General features: G+C 38.9%; 1 protein-coding gene across 1 annotated transcript in view; it reads left to right on the forward strand.

The window, feature by feature from the left end:
- LOC130080303 (calpain-1 catalytic subunit-like) overlaps positions 1 to 18,773 on the forward strand; it is a 29,580-nt gene that overhangs the window by 2,651 nt on the left and 8,156 nt on the right. The gene's annotated exons all lie outside the window — the stretch shown is intronic.

Consider the following 18,773-nt stretch of genomic DNA (forward strand, 5'->3'; position numbering starts at 1 on the left):
GTTAGCCGGGCTAGCTCCTCACAACCATTTTTGCACAATTTGAGCCTGATGAATCTTGACATTGTCATCCTAGAATAGGGCTTGGGCGTCGTGACGTCATTACTGGCGTGGCGGCCATGTTGACAGCTTCGCGCATGTAAACATACAGCAAGTCGAACGAGGAGAAGCAGCAGAGTTGGGATAAAGAAAAGAAAAAAGATGTTAAAATCCCTAAAAGGATGTGGAATTTACCGGAATATGTTAAATGGGGAAGCCAGAGACCAGTATGTGGACAACACCGGCACTTTTAACGGTTTGGATCCATTTAAAATTTCCAACAAAGAGTCGGCAAACAGCGGGAACACAGTAATCCGGACAAAGGTAACGTTAAGATGCGCTCCACCTAGCTGCTAGTTTAGTAACTGTTAGTGCTAACAATCATTCACACATGTACATTTAAAGGAACACTCCGACTTTTTGGGACTTTAGCCTATTCACCTTATCCCCCAGAGTTAGATAAGTCCATACATACCTTTTTCATCTCCGTGCGTGCTATAAGTCTGTTTGACGCACCCACCGCTAGCCTAGCTTAGCACAAAGACTGGATGTAAATGGTTGCAGCTAGCATACTAATCCAAATAAGTGACAAAATAACGCAAACATTTTCCTATTTACATGTTGTGATTTGTATAGTCACAGAGTGTACAAAAAACAAAGTCACATGAGACACAGACATATTTTAACCGTATAAATACTGGGAACTATATTCTCTGAAGGCGAAGCACTGCTACTTGGGCGGAGTGATAACCGCAGCACCTGAGACGCGCTCTCTGCTCCTCACCACGGCGAGTCTCAGGTGCTGCGGTTATCACTCCGCCCAAGTAGCAGTGCTTCGCCTTCAGAGAATATAGTTGGAGCACAATCTCTGTCTCGCATGCACGCTCGCTCTAGATAACGGGAGATTTTTAACGAATTTGCGGTATAACTAGTCGATCACGAGTGGCTCAACAGGTAGATATATAGATAAACTCATCTTCCAGGCATTTGACCGACCGGGTTGACACTTCAGCGTGAGAAATCGGGAGTGTGGCGTGTGAGCGTGTGAAACCAATCAAATGCGGGTGTCTCACGGCCAATGCGTGGGAGTTGGCAGCTATGCCTTCAATCGGACCTGTCAGTCTCTGTACTGTTGTCCTGTTGCTACCCCCTTGCTTTAAGCATCGTTTAGCTTACTAACTTAAGTTTTGCTTAAAACAGCTACTAACTACACTTTTGAAACACATAGTTAAAAGTACGTTACATGTGTGTATGGTTGTTAGCACTATAACCGTTACTAAACTAGCAGCTAGGTGGGGTGCAGTTTACCTTTGTCCGGATTAAGTTACTGTGCTCCCACTGTTTGTTGGAAATTCCAAATGGATCCAAACTGTTAAAAGTGCCGGTTTTGTCCACATACCGGTCGGTCCCTGGTTTCCCTATTAAATGTATGCCGGTAAATTCAGGATCCTTTTAGGGATTTTAACATATTTTTAACTTACTTTCTCCCAACTCTGCTGCTTCTCCTTGTTCGACTTGCTGTATGTTTACATGCGCGAAGCTGTCAACATGGCCGCCACGCCAGTAATGACGTCACGACGCCCAAGCCCTATATGGCCATGATGTGTCTTCCTACATGATTGTTTAAGAAATGAAAAGCTACACACTCCATCAATTAGGGTTAGAAGAACTGTTGCCAAACATATAACAGGCTAGAAACAAAATAATCACTGCAATACTGATCCAATCATAGACTCCTAAGCATTTGCCTATTTAAAGCGTATTTTCTTTGGCTGTGCAAGTGTATATGTGACGGAGTAGTACAGATTTCAGACACCAAGAATTTCGACTACGCCACCCATGGGAATTTCACCCCGGGAAATATGAATGAAACCTAAGAATTTAGGTCACACAGGTTCGATTCCCTTAAGAAGGTAGGCAGAAACGTGGGTATCATGAAGAAATACAAAATTTTATTAATACAAAGTCCTATTTAAAAAGAGAATGAAATTCACATTAAAATAACCTCAGTTGCACTAGGATGTGTCTGATGACTCGTTAGTGCATGGCTGACATAGGTTTCAAGACAAACAAAAAACAACAACAAGTGACATACAACAATTTACATAACTAATAATTACACAACTGACAAAAGAAATACAACCTTACAGGGCCGAGGTTCACCACGGAGAAGTGATCACAAAGCTAGTTAGTCAAAAGCACACTTGCACACACACACACCACCGTGTACTCAGATCACGCAACCAAAACACTTCAAAAGTGTTGCACGGCAACCATAGGAGGAGCACCACCACCACCACAAGAGACCCTTCACCCGTGGGACCCTGCCACTGAAAGAAAATAACAAAAACAAACTTAAAAACAGTTACAATAAATCACAATTTGATTACATCACTGTATGGTCACAGGAACAGGCAGTGAAAAAGTCATATCAAATCACAAACAATATACAGATTTTAGTACAATAAAAAAAAAGAGAAACAAATTAACTCAATTCAAATAATAGGGTAGACGAGCTTAACAGGAGCACCCGCGGGGTTATCTTCTCCTTATTTCACAAATTAGTGAATGTCAACCCCAAAATACACTAAACTATAATTTAAAGAAACCAAACAGCGACAATCCCCCTGATTAATTGGACGATACAGCGTTCTCGCAGTATGGCAGCAGAGAAGCGAACGGGACTTCAACTATGGCAGAAACAAATCGCTCACGAGCGAGAGAGAGAATCCTAAGACAAATACACACAGAAAACAATACGAGGCTGAATCCAGCTTCTTATTCGCAGCTTCTTATTGACGCTATCCGTTCCACCTTAAATGACGCGAACTTCCGCGTTTGCTGGCTTCTTATTGACGCTCAACTTAGGGACCGTGCGGTTTTCTCTTTTTCGCGTTTTTAAAGGGATTGTGTTACTTTTGGGTCTATATTCCGAATAAAATGATAATAAAAAATGTTTAAAAGCAAATAACACTGATATATCAGCGAAAATGGACTGTACAAATATTAAAGCACATAAATATAATTAGACTACATTATTCTTTAATTATTGTATGTCATCAGCTCAATTTAGGGACCGTGTGGTTTTTCACTTATTCACACTTATTAGAGACCCTGTTTGTATTGTTTATATTTTTCAGAAAAGAATAATAAAGTATTTTGAAAGGTAAATAAATAATAATAACACATAAATGTCTGTAAAAATATAATTAGGCCTACATTATTCTTTAATTATTGCAAATAACATCATTTGAATGTATTCAATACATGTTTTTTTTTATTTTATTTTTTTATTACAAATTAGAATTTCACAAGGTACTGAGATTATGCTCCAGCTTGGATCCAGCCTCTTATGAAGACTTCAGATGACCCAGCACATTTGAATAGATGAAACCTACCCTTGCAAGGACTCCAGAACATCAAACATGAATGATTATTCAATTCGCCAATTCGTGGCGCTGTTTCTCGGCCGCCTCAGAGGGTGCGTTAAATTTGACATTGTCCCATTAGACTAGAGCTCCTACTCTGACGAAATCCACATTTTGAGCAGTTTTTACTGTAGAATTTTTTTTAATGAATTTTTGAATTTTGCACTTTAGACAGTGCACAATAAGCTGCCTAATGCATTTTCTGCCCAATCTGCGGCGCTGTTTCTCGGCTGCCTCAGAGGGTGCGTTAAATTTGACATTGTCCCATTAGACTAGAGCTCCTACTCTGACGAAATCCACATTTTGAGCAGTTTTTACTGTAGCATTTTTTTTTTTATGAATTTTTGAATTTTGCACTTAAGACAGTGCACAATAAGCTGCCTAATGCATTTTCTGCCCATTTCGTGGCGCTGTTTCTCGGCTGCCTCAGAGGGTGCGTTAAATTTGACAAAGTCCCAATAGAGTAGAGCTACTACTCTAACGAAATCCAAATTTTGAGCAGTTTTTACTGTAGAATTTTATTTTAATGAATTTTTGAATTTTGCTTTTTAAAGTGCACAATAAGCCGCCTAATGCATTTTCGGCCCAATCTGCGGCGCTGTTTCTCGGCTGCCTCAGAGGGTGCGTTAAATTTGACATTGTCCCATTAGACTAAAGCTCCTACTCTGACGAAATCCACATTTTGAGCAGTTTTTACTGTAGATTTTTTTTTTAATGAATTTTTGAATTTTGCACTTAAGACAGTGCACAATAAGCTGCCTAATGCATTTTCTGCCCATTTCGTGGCGCTGTTTCTCGGCTGCCTCAGAGGGTGCGTTAAATTTGACAAAGTCCCAATAGAGTAGAGCTACTACTCTAACGAAATCCAAATTTTGAGCAGTTTTTACTGTAGAATTTTATTTTAATGAATTTTTGAATTTTGCACTTTAGACAGTGCACAATAAGCTGCCTAATGCATGTTCTGCCCATTTCGTGGCGCTGTTTCTCGGCCACCTCAGAGGGTGCGTTAAATTTGACAAAGTCCCAATAGAGTAGAGCTACTACTCTAACGAAATCCAAATTTTGAGCAGTTTTTACTGTAGAATTTTATTTTAATGAATTTTTGAATTTTGCTTTTTAAAGTGCACAATAAGCCGCCTAATGCATTTTCGGCCCAATCTGCGGCGCTGTTTCTCGGCTGCCTCAGAGGGTGCGTTAAATTTGACATTGTCCCATTAGACTAGAGCTCCTACTCTAACGAAATCCACAATTTGAGCAGTTTTTGCTGTAGAATTTTTTTTTAAATGAATTTTTTAATTTTGCTTTTTACAGTGCACAATAAGCCGCCTAGTGCATTTCTGCCCATTCTGCGGCGCTATTTCTCGGCCGCCTCAGAGGGTGCGTTAAATTTGACATTGTCCCATTAGACTAGAACTCCTACTCTGACGAAATCCACAATTTGAGCAGTTTTTACAGTAGAATTTTATTTTAATGAATTTTTGAATTTTGCACTTTAGACAGTGCACAATAAGCTGCCTAATGCATGTTCTGCCCATTTCGTGGCACTGTTTCTCGGCCACCTCAGAGGGTGCGTTAAATTTGACAAAGTCCCAACAGAGTAGAGCTACTACTCTAACGAAATCCAAATTTTGAGCAGTTTTTGCTGTAGAATTTTTTTTTTAATGAATTTTTGAATTTTGCTTTTTACAGTGCACAATAAGCCGCCTAGTGCATTTCTGCCCATTCTGCGGCGCTATTTCTCGGCCGCCTCAGAGGGTGCGTTAAATTTGACATTGTCCCATTAGACTAGAACTCCTACTCTGACGAAATCCACAATTTGAGCAGTTTTTACTGTAGAATTTTTTTTTATGAAGTTTTGAATTTTCCACTTTAGACAGAGCAAAATAAGCCGCCTAGTCCATTTTCTGCCCATTTCGTGGCGCTGTTTCTCGGCCGCCTCAGAGGGTGCGTTAAATTTGACATTGTCCCATTAGACTAGAATTCATACTCTGACGAAATCCACATTTTTTGCAGTTTTTACTGTAGAATTTTTTTTTAATGAATTTTTTAATTTTGTACTTTAGACAGTGCACAATAAGCCGCCTAATGCATTTCTGCCCATTTCGTGGCGCTGTTTCTCGGCCGCCTCAGAGGGTGCGTTAAATTTGACATTGTCCCATTGACTAGAGCTACTATTTTGACGAAATCCACAATTTGAGCAGTTTTTACTGTAGAATTAGTTTTTTATGAAGTTTTGAATTTTGTACTTTAGACAGTGCACAATAAGCCACCTAATGCATTTTCTGCCCATTTCGTGGCGCTGTTTCTCGGCCGCCTCAGAGGGTGCGTTAAATTTGACATTGTCCCATTAGACTAGAGCTCCTACTCTGACGTAATCCACAATTTGAGCAGTTTTTACTGTAGAATTTTTTTTTAATGATTTTTTTAATTTAGCACTTTAGACAGTGCACAATAAGCTGCCTAATGCATTTTCTGCCCATTTCGTGGCGCTGTTTCTCGGCCGCCTCAGAGGGTGCGTTAAATTTGACAAAGTCCCATTAGACTAGAGCTCCTACTCTAACGAAATCCACAATTTGAGCAGTTTTTGCTGTAGAATTTTTTTTTTAATGAATTTTTTAATTTTGCTTTTTACAGTGCACAATAAGCCGCCTAGTGCATTTCTGCCCATTCTGCGGCGCTATTTCTCGGCCGCCTCAGAGGGTGCGTTAAATTTGACATTGTCCCATTAGACTAGAACTCCTACTCTGACGAAATCCACATTTTGAGCAGTTTTTACTGTAGAATTTTTTTTTTATGAAGTTTTGAATTTTCCACTTTAGACAGAGCAAAATAAGCCGCCTAGTCCATTTTCTGCCCATTTCGTGGCGCTGTTTCTCGGCCGCCTCAGAGGGTGCGTTAAATTTGACATTGTCCCATTAGACTAGAATTCATACTCTGACGAAATCTACATATTTTGCAGTTTTTACTGTAGAATTTTTTTTTAATGAATTTTTTAATTTTGTACTTTAGACAGTGCACAATAAGCCGCCTAATGCATTTCTGCCCATTTCGTGGCGCTGTTTCTCGGCCGCCTCAGAGGGTGCGTTAAATTTGACATTGTCCCATTAGACTAGAGCTACTATTTTGACGAAATCCACAATTTGAGCAGTTTTTACTGTAGAATTAGTTTTTTATGAAGTTTTGAATTTTGTACTTTAGACAGTGCACAATAAGCCACCTAATGCATTTTCTGCCCATTTCGTGGCGCTGTTTCTCGGCCGCCTCAGAGGGTGCGTTAAATTTGACATTGTCCCATTAGACTAGAGCTCCTACTCTGACGTAATCCACAATTTGAGCAGTTTTTACTGTAGAATTTTTTTTTAATGATTTTTTTAATTTAGCACTTTAGACAGTGCACAATAAGCTGCCTAATGCATTTTCTGCCCATTTCGTGGCGCTGTTTCTCGGCCGCCTCAGAGGGTGCGTTAAATTTGACAAAGTCCCATTAGAGTAGAGCTACTACTCTAACGAAATCCAAATTTTGAGCAGTTTTTACTGTAGAATTGTATTTTAATGAATTTTTGAATTTTGCTTTTTACAGTGCACAATAAGCCGCCTAATGCATTTTCTGCCCAATCTGCGGCGCTGTTTCTCGGCTGCCTCAGAGGGTGCGTTAAATTTGACATTGTCCCATTAGACTAGAGCTCCTACCCTAAGGAAATCCACAATTTGAGCAGTTTTTACTGTAATATTGTTTTTTAATAAATTTTTTAATTTTGCTTTTTACAGTGCACAATAAGCCGCCTAATGCATTTCTGCCCATTCTGCGGCGCTATTTCTCGGCCGCCTCAGAGGGTGCGTTAAATTTGACATTGTCCCATTAGACTAGAACTCCTACTCTGACGAAATCCACAATTTGAGCAGTTTTTACTGTAGAATTTTTTTTTATGAAGTTTTGAATTTTCCACTTTAGACAGAGCAAAATAAGCCGCCTAGTCCATTTTCTGCCCATTTCGTGGCGCTGTTTCTCGGCCGCCTCAGAGGGTGCCTTAAATTTGACATTGTCCCATTAGACTAGAGCTCATACTCTGACGAAATCCACATTTTTAGCAGTTTTTACTGTAGATTTTTTTTTTAATGAATTTTTGAATTTTGTACTTTAGACAGTGCACAACAAGCCGCCTAATGCATTTCTGCCCATTTCGTGGCGCTGTTTCTCGGCCGCCTCAGAGGGTGCGTTAAATTTGACAAAGTCCCATTAGAGTAGAGCTACTACTCTAACGAAATCCAAATTTTGAGCAGTTTTTACTGTAGAATTTTATTTTAATGAATTTTTGAATTTTGCTTTTTACAGTGCACAATAAGCCGCCTAATGCATTTTCTGCCCATTTCGTGGCGCTGTGTCTCGGCTGCCTCAGAGGGTGCGTTAAATTTGACATTGTCCCATTAGACTAGAGCTCCTACTCTGACGAAATCCACAATTTGAGCAGTTTTTACTGTAGAATTTTTTTTTAATGAATTTTTTAATTTTGCTTTTTACAGTGCACAATAAGCCGCCTAATGCATTTCTGCCCATTCTGCGGCGCTATTTCTCGGCCGCCTCAGAGGGTGCGTTAAATTTGACATTGTCCCATTAGACTAGAACTCCTACTCTGACTAAATCCACATTTTGAGCAGTTTTTACTGTAGAATTTTTTTTTTATAAATTTTTGAATTTTGTACTTTAGACAGTGCACAATAAGCCGCCTAATGCATTTCTGCCCATTTCGTGGCGCTGTTTCTCGGCCGCCTCAGAGGGTGCGTTAAATTTGACATTGTCTCATTAGACTAGAGCTCCTACTCTGACGAAATCCACATTTTGAGCAGTTTTTACTGTAGAATTTTTTTTTAATGAATTTTTGAATTTTGCACTTAAGACAGTGCACAACAAGCTGCCTAATGCATTTTCTGCCCATTTCGTGGCGCTGTTTCTCGGCCGCCTCAGAGGGTGCGTTAAATTTGACAAAGTCCCAATAGAGTAGAGCTACTACTCTAACGAAATCCAAATTTTGAGCAGTTTTTACTGTAGAATTTTATTTTAATGAATTTTTGAATTTTGCTTTTTACAGTGCACAATGAGCCGCCTAATGCATTTTCTGCCCAATCTGCGGCGCTGTTTCCCGGCTGCCTCAGAGGGTGCGTTAAATTTGACATTGTCCCATTAGACTAGAGCTCCTACTCTAACGAAATCCACAATTTGAGCAGTTTTTACTGTAGATTTTTTTTTTTAATGCATTTTTTAATTTTGCTTTTTACAGTGCACAATAAGCCGCCTAATGCATTTCTGCCCATTCTGCGGCGATATTTCTCGGCCGCCTCAGAGGGTGCGTTAAATTTGACATTGTCCCATTAGACTATAACTCTTACTCTGACGAAATCCACAATTTGAGCAGTTTTTACTGTAGAATTTTTTTTTATGAGGTTTTGAATTTTGCACTTTAGACAGAGCAAAATAAGCCGCCTAGTCCATTTTCTGCCCATTTCGTGGCGCTGTTTCTCGGCCGCCTCAGAGGGTGCGTTAAATTTGACATTGTCCCATTAGATTAGAGCTCCTACTCTGACGAAATCCACATTTTTAGCAGTTTTTACTGTAGAATTTTTTTTTATGAAGTTTTGAATTTTGCACTTTAGACAGTACACAATAAGCCGCCTAATGCATTTTCTGCCCATTTCGTGGCGCTGTTTCTCGGCCGCCTCAGAGGGTGCGTTAAATTTGACATTGTCCCATTAGACTAGAGCTCCTACTCTGATGAAATCCACATTTTGAGCAGTTTTTACTTTAGAATTTTTTTTATGAATTTTTTAATTTTGTACTTTAGACAGTGCACAATAAGCCGCCTAATGCATTTCTGCCCATTTCGTGGCGCTGTTTCTCGCCCGCCTCAGAGGGTGCGTTAAATTTGACATTGTCCCATTAGACTAGAGCTCCTATTTTGACGAAATCCACAATTTGAGCAGTTTTTACTGTAGAATTAGTTTATGAAGTTTTTAATTTTGTACTTTAGACAGTGCACAATAAGCCGCCTAATGCATTTCTGCCCATTTCGTGGCGCTGTTTCTCGGCCGCCTCAGAGGGTGCGTTAAATTTGACATTGTCCTATTAAACTAGAGCTCCTACTCTGACGAAATCCACAATTTGAGCAGTTTTTACTGTAGAATTAGTTTTTTATGAAGTTTTGAATTTTGTACTTTAGACAGTGCACAATAAGCCGCCTAATGCATTTCTGCCCATTTCGTGGCGCTGTTTCTCGGCCGCCTCAGAGGGTGCGTTAAATTTGACATTGTCCCATTATAATAGAGCTACTCCTCTAACGAAATCCAAATTTTGAGCAGTTTTTACTGTAGAATATTATTTTTATGAGTCTTTGAACTTGGCACTTTACACAATGCACAATGAGCCACCTAATACATTTTCTGCCCATCTCGCGGCGCTGTTTCTCGGCCGCCTCAGAGGGTGCGTTAAATTGGACATTGTCCCATAATAGGACAGCTGTTCCTGTAACGAAATCCAAATTTTGAGCAGTTTCTACTGTATACATTTTTTAAAATGATTTCTTTAATTTAGCATTTTTCAGTGCACAATAAGCCGCCTAACACATTTTCTGCCCATTTCGCGGCGCTGTTTCTCGGCCGCCTCAGAGGTTGCGTTAAATTGGACATTATCCTATCATAGGACAGCTGTTCCTCTGATGAAATCCACAGTTTGAGCAGTTTTTACTGTAGAATTTTTTTTCTATGAATCTTTTAATTTTGCATTTTACAGTGCACAAAGAGCCGCCAAATACATTTTCTGCCCAGTTCGGGGCGCTGTTTCACGGCCGCCTCAGAGGGTGCGTTAAATTGGACATTGTCCCATTATAACAGAGCTACTCCTTTAACGAAATCCAAATTTTGACCAGTTTTTACTGTAGAATATTATTTTTATGAGTCTTTGAACTTGGCACTTTACACAATGCACAATGAGCCGCCTAATACATTTTCTGCCCATTTCACGGCGCTGTTTCTCGGCCGCATCAGAGGGTGCGTTAAATTTGACATTATCCTATTATAGTAGAGCTACTCCTCTAACGAAAATCCACATTTTAAACAGGTTTTACTGTAGATTTTGTTTTACTGTGGAATTATTGTTTTATGAAGCTTTGGACTTGACTTTTCACAATGCACAGAGCGTATTGCACCTTAGGCCCAATTGGTGGCGCTGTTTCTCGGCCGCCTCCGAGGGTGCGTTAAAGTGGACATTGTCCCGTTATAGGACAGCTGTTCGTAATGAAATCCAAATCTTGAGCAGTTTTACTGTGGAATTATTGTTTTATAAAGCTTTGGACTTGACTTTTCACAATGCACAGAGCGTATTGCGCCTTCTGCCCAATTGGTGGCGCTGTTTCTCGGCCGCCTCAGAGGGTGCGTTTAAAGTGGACATTGTCCCGTTATAGGACAGCTGTTCCTAATGAAATCCAAATCTTGAGCAGTTTTACTGTGGAATTATTGTTTTGTGAAGCTTTGAACTTTACATAACCCAATGCACAAAGAGGCGTATTGCGCCTTAGGCCCATTTGGCGGCGCTGTTTCTCGGCCGCCTCAGAGGGTGCGTTAAAGTGGACATTGTCCCGTTATAGGACAGCTGTTCCTATTGAAATCCAAATCTGGAGCAGTTTTTACTGTGGAATTATTGTTTTGTGAAGCTTTGAACTCATAACACACTGCAGAAAGGCGTATTTGTGCATTGTGTAATGTGTCATGTTAATTGATTGATTGGTTAATGAGTGTGCTCCCAATTATTGTTGATTCCTCTTAGGTGTGTTTGTCATGTGTCCATGCCATGTGATGTTCTATTTAAGCTGCACGTGTAGCAATAATTGATTGTGTATTCTCACTGCAACCTGTGTAAAGCATGATTATTCTCTGTATTTAACAGGTATCTAGTCAAGCTATGTTTAACATGTCAAGGTAAAAAATTCATACAAAAAAGAATTCTACAGTAAAAACTGCTTAAAATTTGTTTTTCGTTAGAGTAGTAGCTCTACTATAATGGGATAATGTTCAATTTAACGCACCCTCTGAGGCAGGCGAGAAACAGCGCCGCGAATTGGGCAGAAAATGTATTAGGCAGCTCATTGTGCATTGTGTAAAGTGCCAAGTTCAAAGATTCATAAAAATAATATTCTACAGAAAAAACTACTCAACATCTGGATTCCATTAGAGGAACAGCACTACTATAATGGCATAATGTCAAATTTAACGCACCCTCTGAGGCTGACGAGAAATAGCGCCGCAGAATGGGCAGAAATGCATTAGGCGGCTTATTGTGCACTGTAAAAAGCAAAATTAAAAAATTCATTAAAAAAAAATTCTACAGTAAAAACTGCTCAAATTGTGGATTTCGTTAGAGTAGGAGCTCTAGTCTAATGGGACAATGTCAAATTTAACGCACCCTCTGAGGCAGCCGAGAAACAGCGCCGCAGATTGGGCAGAAAATGCATTAGGCGGCTTATTGTGCACTGTAAAAAGCAAAATTCAAAAATTCATTAAAATGAAATTCTACAGTAAAAACTGCTCAAATTGTGGATTTCGTTAGAGTAGGAGCTCTAGTCTAATGGGACAATGTCAAATTTAACGCACCCTCTGAGGCGGGCGAGAAACAGCGCCACGAAACGGGCAGAAAATGCATTAGGCAGCTTATTGTGCACTGTATAAAGTGCAAAATTCAAAAATTCATTAAAAAAAAATTCTACAGTAAAAACTGCTCAAAATGTGGATTTAGTCAGAGTAGGAGCTCGAGTCTAATGGGACAATGTCAAATTTAACGCACCCTCTGAGGCGGCCGAGAAATAGCGCCGCAGATTGGGCAGAAATGCATTAGGCGGCTTATTGTGCACTGTAAAAAGCAAAATTAAAAAATGTATTACAAAAAAATTCTACAGTAAAAACTGCTCAAATTGTGGATTTCGTTAGGGTAGGAGCTCTAGTCTAATGGGACAATGTCAAATTTAACGCACCCCCTGAGGCAGCCGAGAAACAGCGCCGCAGATTGGGCAGAAAATGCATTAGGCGGCTTATTGTGCACTGTAAAAAGCAAAATTCAAAAATTCATTAAAATAAAATTCTACAGTAAAAACTGCTCAAAATTTGGATTTCGTTAGAGTAGTAGATCTACTCTAATGGGACTTTGTCAAATTTAAGGCACCCTCTGAGGCGGCCGAGAAACAGCGCCACGAAATGGGCAGAAAATGCATTAGGCAGCTTTTTGTGCACTGTCTAAAGTGCAAAATGAAAAAATTAATTAAAAAAAAATTATACAGTAAAAACTGCTCAAATTGTGGATTACGTCAGAGTAGGAGCTCTAGTCTAATGGGACAATGTCAAATTTAACGCACCCTCTGAGGCAGCCGAGAAACAGCTTCACGAAATGGGCAGAAAACGCATTAGGCAGCTTATTGTGCACTGTCTTAAGTGCAAAATTCAAAAATTCATTAAAATAAAATTCTACAGTAAAAACTGCTCAAAATTTGGATTTCGTTAGAGTAGGAGCTCTAGTCTAATGGGACTTTGTAAAATTTAACGCACCCTCTGAGGCGGGCGAGAAACAGCGCCACGAAACGGGCAGAAAATGCATTAGGCAGCTTATTGTGCACTGTATAAAGTGCAAAATGAAAAAATTAATTAAAAAAAAATTATACAGTAAAAACTGCTCAAGATGTGGATTTAGTCAGAGTAGGAGCTCTAGTCTAATGGGACAATGTCAAATTTAACGCACCCTCTGAGGCGGCCGAGAAATAGCGCCGCAGATTGGGCAGAAATGCATTAGGCGGCTTATTGTGCACTGTAAAAAGCAAAATTAAAAAATGTATTAAAAAAAAATTCTACAGTAAAAACTGCTCAAATTGTGGATTTCGTTAGGGTAGGAGCTCTAGTCTAATGGGACAATGTCAAATTTAACGCACCCTCTGAGGCAGCCGAGAAACAGCGCCGCAGATTGGGCAGAAAATGCATTAGGCGGCTTATTGTGCACTGTAAAAAGCAAAATTCAAAAATTCATTAAAATAAAATTCTACAGTAAAAACTGCTCAAAATTTGGATTTCGTTAGAGTAGTAGATCTACTCTAATGGGACTTTGTCAAATTTAAGGCACCCTCTGAGGCGGCCGAGAAACAGCGCCACGAAATGGGCAGAAAATGCATTAGGCAGCTTTTTGTGCACTGTCTAAAGTGCAAAATGAAAAAATTAATTAAAAAAAAATTCTACAGTAAAAACTGCTCAAATTGTGGATTACGTCAGAGTAGGAGCTCTAGTCTAATGGGACAATGTCAAATTTAACGCACCCTCTGAGGCAGCCGAGAAACAGCGCCACGAAATGGGCAGAAAACGCATTAGGCAGCTTATTGTGCACTGTCTTAAGTGCAAAATTCAAAAATTCATTAAAATTAAATTCTACAGTAAAAACTGCTCAAAATTTGGATTTCGTTAGAGTAGGAGCTCTAGTCTAATGGGACTTTGTAAAATTTAACGCACCCTCTGAGGCGGCCGAGAAACAGCGCCACGAAATGGGCAGAAAATGCATTAGGCAGCTTATTGTGCACTGTCTAAAGTGCAAAATTCAAAAATTCATTAAAAAAAATTTCTACAGTAAAAACTGCTCAAAATGTGGATTTCGTCAGAGTAGGAGCTCTTGTCTAATGGGACTTTGTCAAATTTAACGCACCCTCTGAGGCGACCGAGAAACAGCGCCACGAAATGGGCAGAAAATGCATTAGGCAGCTTATTGTGCACTGTCTAAAGTGCAAAATTAAAAAATTAATTAAAAAAAATTCTACAGTAAAAACTGCTCAAATTGTGGATTACGTCAGAGTAGGAGCTCTAGTCTAATGGGACAATGTCAAATTTAACGCACCCTCTGAGGCGGCCGAGAAACAGCGCCACGAAATGGGCAGAAAATGCATTAGGCAGCTTATTGTGCACTGTCTTAAGTGCAAAATTCAAAAATTCATTAAAAAAAATTCTACAGTAAAAAATGCTCAAAATGTGGATTTCGTCAGAGTAGGAGCTCTAGTCTAATGGGACAATGTCAAATTTAACGCACCCTCTGAGGCGGCCGAGAAACAGCGCCGCAGATTGGGCAGAAAATGCATTAGGCGGCTTATTGTGCACTGTAAAAAGCAAAATTAAAAAATTCATTAAAATAAATTTCGACAGTAAAAACTGCTCAAAATTTGGATTTCGTTAGAGTAGGAGCTCTAGTCTAATGGGACTTTGTCAAATTTAACGCACCCTCTGAGGCGGCCGAGAAACAGCGCCACGAAATGGGCAGAAAATGCATTAGGTGGCTTATTGTGCACTGTCTAAAGTGCAAAATTCAAAAATTCATTAAAATAAAATTCTACAGTAAAAACTGCTCAAAATTTGGATTTCGTTAGAGTAGTAGCTCTACTCTAATGGGACTTTGTCAAATTTAACGCACCCTCTGAGGCAGCCGAGAAACAGCGCCACGAAATGGGCAGAAAATGCATTAGGCCGCTTATTGTGCACTGTCTAAAGTGCAAAATTAAAAAACTCATTAAAAAAAAATTCTACAGTAAAAACTGCTCAAATTGTGGATTACGTCAGAGTAGGACCTCTAGTCTAATGGGACAATGTCAAATGTAACGCACCCTCTGAGGCGGCCGAGAAACAGCGCCACGAAATGGGCAGAAAATGCATTAGGCAGCTTATTGTGCACTGTCTTAAGTGCAAAATTCAAAAATTCATTAAAAAAAAATTCTACAGTAAAAACTGCTCAAAATGTGGATTTCGTCAGAGTAGCTCTAGTCTAATGGGACAATGTCAAATTTAACGCACCCTCTGAGGCGGCCGAGAAACAGAGCCGCAGATTGGGCAGAAAATGCATTAGGCGGCTTATTGTGCACTGTAAAAAGCAAAATTCAAAAATTCATTAAAATAAATTTCTACAGTAAAAACTGCTCAAAATTTGGATTTCGTTAGAGTAGGAGCTGTAGTCTAAAGGGACTTTGTCAAATTTAACGCACCCTCTGAGGCGGCCGAGAAACAGCGCCACGAAATGGGCAGAAAATGCATTAGGCAGCTTATTGTGCACTGTCTAAAGTGCAAAATTCAAAAATTCATAAAAAAAAAAATGCTACAGTAAAAACTGCTCAAAATGTGGATTTCGTCAGAGTAGGAGGTCTAGTCTAATGGGACTTTGTCAAATTTAACGCACCCTCTGAGGCGGCCGAGAAACAGCGCCACAAAATGGGCAGAAAATGCATTAGGCAGCTTATTGTGCACTGTCTAAAGTGCAAAATTCAAAATTTCATTAAAAAAAACTTCTACAGTAAAAACTGCTCAAAATGTGGATTTCGTCAGAGTAGGAGCTCTAGTCTAATGGGACAATGTCAAATTTAACGCACTCTCTGAGGCGGCCGAGAAACAGCGCCACGAATTGGGCAGAAAATGCATTAGGCGGCTTATTGTGCACTGTCTAAAGTGCAAAATTAAAAAATTCCATCAAATACAGCTAAGATATAGAGCCCCCAATTGAGCCAACAATGCAATGGCTTTTTATACAGTAAAACGTGAAATTGTGCATGATTATATTCAAGCAGATACAGGGTAAAACATCAGTAAAACCAAATAGGCCAACAATGTGATAACTCTTCTGTATTTTGTCAGATTGGGTCCATATCTTTCTAATGTACAGTAACCATGCAATGGCACTTTCAAGTCAATGCAATTGAATTTAATTCATACAGTCATTTGTATAACCCTTTTCACAATACATATAATTTCAAGGCAGCTTTACAGAAAATGCAGGTTTCTATGTTACAAAACCACAATAGGATTTAATGAGATGATATCAGAAAGTACAGTTATAAGATACCACAAATTATAGTATTTACAAATATCATATATGCATCTAAGCAAAATTAATGTGTATGTTAAAGCAATTATAAATAGATCATTCTGTATAATCATTCATGTTTGATGTTCTGGAGTCCTTGCAAGGGTAGGTTTCATCTATTCAAATGTGCTGGGTCATCTGAAGTCTTCATAAGAGGCTGGATCCAAGCTGGAGCATAATCTCAGTACCTTGTGAAGACTTCAGATGACCCAGCACATTTGAATAGATGAAACCTACCCTTGCAAGGACTCCAGAACATCAAACATGAATGATTATACAAAATGATCTATTTATAATTGCTTTAACATACGCATCTAAGCAAAATTAATGTGTATGTTAAAGCAATTATAAATAGATCATTTTGTATAATCATTCATGTTTGATGTTCTGGAGTCCTTGCAAGGGTAGGTTTCATCTATTCAAATGTGCTGGGTCATCTGAAGTCTTCATAAGAGGCTGGATCCAAGCTGGAGCATAATCTCAGTACCTTGTGAAATTCTAATTTGTAATAATAATAATTTAAAAAAAAAAACATGTATTGAATACATTCAAATGATGTTATTTGCAATAATTAAAGAATAATGAAGGCCTAATTATATTTTTACAGACATTTATGTGTTATTATTATTTATTTACCTTTCAAAATACTTTATTATTCTTTTCTGAAAAATATAAACAATACAAACAGGGTCTCTAATAAGTGTGAATAAGTGAAAAACCACACGGTCCCTAAATTGAGCTGATGACATACAATAATTAAAGAATAATGTAGCCTAATTATATTTATGTGCTTTAATATTTGTACAGTCCATTTTCGCTGATATATCAGTGTTATTTGCTTTTAAAAAATTTTTATTATCATTTTATTCGGAATATAGACCCAAAAGTAACACAATCCCTTTAAAAACGCGAAAAAGAGAAAACCGCACGGTCCCTAAGTTGAGCGTCAATAAGAAGCCAGCAAACGCGGAAGTTCGCGTCATTTAAGGTGGAACGGATAGCGTCAATAAGAAGCTGCGAATAAGAAGCTGGATTCAGCCTCGTGAAAACAATTACTAAAATGCATACATCACCTGCTAAAATTCTCAGCATATAACTACGGGCATGACAACACTCACCGAAAAATGGAAATGAGCTCTATTATCCCTTTACAGGCACGGGTATACGGTATTCATATAACTGCCGTTCAGCGGAGACACAGGAAATACTGCACACAACGCGAAACATCAACTAATCCCCAAACCCCACAAGGCTAACCAATCTGCTTTCCATAAAACAGTTTGCACATACCTGAGAGGTTAGCGGTCTTAAAGGAGTCATAATGTAGTATTAACTTTGATACCCACGCTCTATTATAGTCATTTCATGCCCTTCTAAAAAAGAAAAATTGGAAAAAAATAAACAGAGAGCTCGTTTGACCCTTATTTCTGAATGCATTATTGTCTCGCGAGATCTGATGCGAGGTTTTGGCTGTCGTGGACGGTCATTTTAATAATGCAAATGAGGGGCGCGTTGATTGGTGGCAGGAAGGAGGGGGCTTGACACCGCAGGTAACTTCAGCATATCATTCCAAAAAGAGATCATGGCGCAAGTTGTTAATGAACCCGACCTGGCCGCGACCTACGGGATTCAACCGTATATGTTTGAGCCAGACTCTGAACCAGAGCTGGAAACGGAAGAGGAACAACAGTCAATTGAAGGACGTCTACATCAACATGTCTCTGAATGGTAAAGACAATTTTTTTGTCTGAGACATACATTAACATCAGTAACGAGCTAAAACGTTTTTTTTTTCTATTTTCTCCCACATAAGTTTAGCTTTAATTGAATGTAGATTACATTAACGGAGATGTAGTCTACTTTATTTTCAGCTTACAGTGGTTATAGAGATTAACGTTTGCTATAATGTGTTGTTTTTGCCTTTTTTGACGTTGTGGTTTTTTAGATATTTAATAATTTTCATCTGCAGACATGTAACGTTATGTTTTTCTTTATGTTTATTAATTCTTGACTGTTTTTTAAATGTATCTATCCTTATCTATTATATAAAAAAATCAATACAATGATATGTTGTCATTGTTATATTGTATACGATTATATTAAATAATAGCTGTATCATTTTCTAGTCTGTTTAAAGTGGAAAGATGTGGCTAGCATTCGTAGAGTCCATTCCCCGTGTTTACATCACATACATTAACCGCATTAGTAGTTAGCTGCTATTTACACAAAATATAGTAATAAAAACACAGTCTTACCATTTCAAATTCAGGCAAGTCCCTGATTGTTGGAAAGGCACCTTTTTCCAAACGTAGCTTCGATGCCAACTTCGCCTGATATTGCCCCAAATTTGTAAAAGATTCTTTTGTGAAATGTTTAGCGCAGACACCTAACGTTGAGCA

Source organism: Rhinichthys klamathensis, unplaced genomic scaffold, assembly GCF_029890125.1.
Source record: "Rhinichthys klamathensis goyatoka isolate OS25496 unplaced genomic scaffold, OSU_Roscu_1.1 h1tg000032l_1, whole genome shotgun sequence".
NCBI classification, from domain to species: Eukaryota; Metazoa; Chordata; class Actinopteri; order Cypriniformes; family Leuciscidae; genus Rhinichthys; species Rhinichthys klamathensis.